Source organism: Rousettus aegyptiacus, unplaced genomic scaffold, assembly GCF_014176215.1.
Source record: "Rousettus aegyptiacus isolate mRouAeg1 unplaced genomic scaffold, mRouAeg1.p scaffold_m13_p_9, whole genome shotgun sequence".
NCBI lineage: Eukaryota > Metazoa > Chordata > Mammalia > Chiroptera > Pteropodidae > Rousettus > Rousettus aegyptiacus.
In genome coordinates, this window is record NW_023416312.1 from 101,777,139 (window position 1) to 101,780,819 (window position 3,681).

Sequence of the window (3,681 nt, forward strand, 5' to 3'; positions counted from 1 at the left end):
CAATGCAATATTACCACAGACCTAACAGAACGTTCAAATAAAAAATAATGAGAATACACAAAAACCAGATGTTTAACTGGTGGTAATGTGAAATGGTAAAGCCACTATGAAAAGCATTGTTGTAGTTTCTTATAAAACTAAACATGCCGTTACCATAAACCAAGTATTTACACTCCTGGACATTTATTCAAAGAAATAACAACTTATGTTCATATAAAAATTCTGTACATGGATATTAGTAGCAGCCTTATTAATAATATAAAAATATTGGCAACAAGTCAAATGCTGTTCTACAGGTGAATAGTTGAACAAACTGTTACATCCATGCCATAGAATACTATTTAGCAATGAAAAGGAATAGACTACTGAAATATGCTACAACTTAAGTAGACTTAAAGGTGGAAAAAAGCCAATCCCAGAAAGTTACATGCTGTACGATTCCATTTATATAACATTCACGAAATGACAAAACTATAGAAATGAAGAACCGATTAGTGATTGCCAGGGGACAGGGATGGAAGTGGGGTACGATAAAAATGAACGAGAATACAAAGAGGTAGCACAAAGATGTTCTTTTATGGTGATAGAACAGCTCTGTATCTTGGCTGTGGTGATGAGTACATAAAATTATACATGGGACAAAATTGCATAGAACCAAAATACGCACACACACACACACACACATGCATGCATGCACACATGCACACTGATTAAGAAGGGTGAAAACTGAACAAAGTCTGTGGTGTAGTTAAGATAAATTTACCAATGTCAAATTCCTGGTATTGACATTGTACTACACAATATAAGATATCACCATTGGGGAAGGATTCATAGGTTTTTATCTCTGTCTAATATATATGGACTATTTCTGCAACTTCCTATTTTAAAATAAAAAAGTTTTTAAAAAAGAATTAAGACATTACAAATAAGCTTAAAATCCCCTTTGGTCACTATCCCTGATTTCATTCACTTCTACATCCCAGAAGTAACTACTGCTATGAGTTTGTTATATATCCTTCCTTAATTGTTTTTCTCAATTTTTATTGGACCAAGGTTCCTGACCAGTATACAGTGATATATTCACTAAACAGAGACCTGTGCAAAAATTACATACTATCCATCTGGGTAGGTTTTCATTATACTTTGCCTATTGATGGAATAGTTCTATTTAGTTCTATCATTGTCATTATTTTCACCTTCATCCTTATCCCTTTCTTCATCGATATCTTCCAACTCTCCATCATCATCATCTTCCTCTTCCTCCTTCTCTTCTTCTTCCTCTTCCTCTTTTTCTTCTTCGTCTTCCTCCTCTTCCTCTTCCTTTTCCTCTTCTTCCTCTTCCTCCTCCTCCTCCTCTCCCTCCCTTCTTCATTATCCATGTCAGGAACCAAGTGGCACTGAATAGATTTGGACAAATATCATCTTTGATGACTTCTCCTAATTAGTCTGCACCTGCATCAGAATGGTCAGTAAACCAGGTAAAGAAGATATCTCTGGTTCCTCATACTGTTTCTTTCTGCTAGCTTTATTTTCCATTTGACTTGAAAGTTTCATCAAATCCTTTCCAGATTTCCATTTGGTTTCAGTGCACTTTAAAGATAGATCACCACTCTCATTCAAATGAAATTCTCTGGGGAGGACTTTATTGCCATCAAAATAAAAATCTATTCTGTAACCTGATTTAATGTCTTCAAATTCTGTCACTTCAATTCCTGTCAAATAATGCAACCCCTCTTAATCCTCTTCCCCAAGCAATGCAGACTCTTGTTGATGGTTGACAAATGTCCTTACCAAAAACTTTGGGATTTTGGTGATCAATTCTGAAAAAATAGTTGATGGAGTTCATTATATTTCTACTTTCAAAATCTCCTCGTTATTCATTAAGTCTGTCTATTTCATTTGGTACTTCATAAATATGTTGAATTGCTTCTTGTTCTTTTTTTGAGGTCTTGTTGGTCCCATCGTGGTTTGAATTGAGCTCTTTTTTATTGACTTTGGCTGCCGGCACCGATATGGTGCTACTCTGGAGTGGAAATGGTGGAGTGGGGACGAGGAGAAAAGGGAAAGTGAAGTGGGCAGACAGCAGCCTCCGTTCATGCCACACATATGGGCAATCACTCAGTTCAGCTGCCTCTTCCCAGGAGGGCCTGGAGCAGTGCGCCGGCCCTGGCCTGGGCTTCTGCTTATGGAGAGCAGGTGGCTGGGCTCTCTCCCTCAAGCTCCTCATTTCAGCTTCCTGCTCATTCTCCCAGGGCCACCTCCTCCTCTCCCATAATTGTTTTTTATTTTACGCACACATATGTGTACTCATAAAAATATGTAAATATATAGTATTATTTTGTGTGCTTTTTACTTAAGTATTATATGGTTTGTGTCATCTGTAACTTCCTTTCTTCATATTGATAAATACAGTTTTAATTTATTGTGACTGCTCTATTGTATTCCATTGAATATACCACTTTTATCTTTTTTTTTACTTTTTAAAAAGTTTTGTTTTATTAGTTTCAAGCATACAGTACATTGGTTAGACATTTATATAGTGTATAAAACGATCCCCCTGATTGCTCTTTCTCTCCTCTGGCCCTCCACCTAGCCACTACCTTACTGCTAACTGCATTCCCTTTGCCATGCTCCCCATCCCCGTGACCATCTATCAACTCCTAATTTGTACTTCTTTAACCTTTCACCTTGAGTTAACTTGACATTAATAATATAAATGTCAGGTGTACAACACTGTAATTCAAACTCTGTGTACTCTATTGAGTGCTCACCACCAAAAGTCTGGCCTCCTTTTGTTACCATATATTTGACCCCCTTTACCAATTTACCCTCCCCCTCACCCTTCCTCTCTGGTAATCACTATTCTGTTGTCATTATATATGAGTTCGTTTCATTAGTTTGTTACTTTTTTGTTTTATAATCTACACATTAGTAAAATCATTTTTTTGTCATTTGCCATGTGACTTAGTTCACTTGGCATGATACCCCTAGGATCCATCTATATTGTCACCGATTGCAGTATTTCATCTCTTTTATGACTGAGTAGTATTTCATTATATATCTATCTCACGCCTTCCTTATTCATTCATCCACTGACAGAAACTCGGGTTTTCTCCATATTTTGGCTACTGTAAATAATGCTACAATGAACACAGGGGTACATATATGTTTATAAATTAATGTTTTCAGATTTTTCAGATAAATACTCAGAAAAGGAATTGTTGAATCATATGGTAGCTCTATTCTTAATTTTTTGAAGAACCTCCATACTGTTTTCCACAGTGGCTGCACCAACTTACATTCTCACCAACAATGTACAAGAGATCCCTTTTCTCCACATCTTCTTCAACACCTAGTTCTTATATATTTTTTCCTCTCTCTCATCTTTTTGTTATTTTTTATTTTCAATTACAGTTGACATATTTATTACCATATTATTGACTATATTCCCTATGCTATACTTTATAATAGCCATTCTAACAGGTGTAATGTGATATCTCATTATGGTTTTGATTTGCATTTCTCTAATAACCAATGATGTTGAACATAATTTTATATGCCTGTTGGCCATCTTCATGTCTTCCTTGGAAAAATGTCTATTCATATTCTCTGCCATTTTTTAACTCAGATTGTTCATTTTTTTTGTTGCCAAGTTGTAAGAGTTCTTTATATATTTTGGAT

At 35.7% G+C, this 3,681-nt stretch overlaps 1 pseudogene; it reads right to left on the reverse strand.

The window, feature by feature from the left end:
* Positions 1-1,164: 1,164 nt before the first annotated feature.
* On the reverse strand, positions 1,165-2,227 carry LOC118607765 (annotated as a pseudogene).
* Between the last annotated feature and the right edge of the window lie 1,454 nt (positions 2,228-3,681).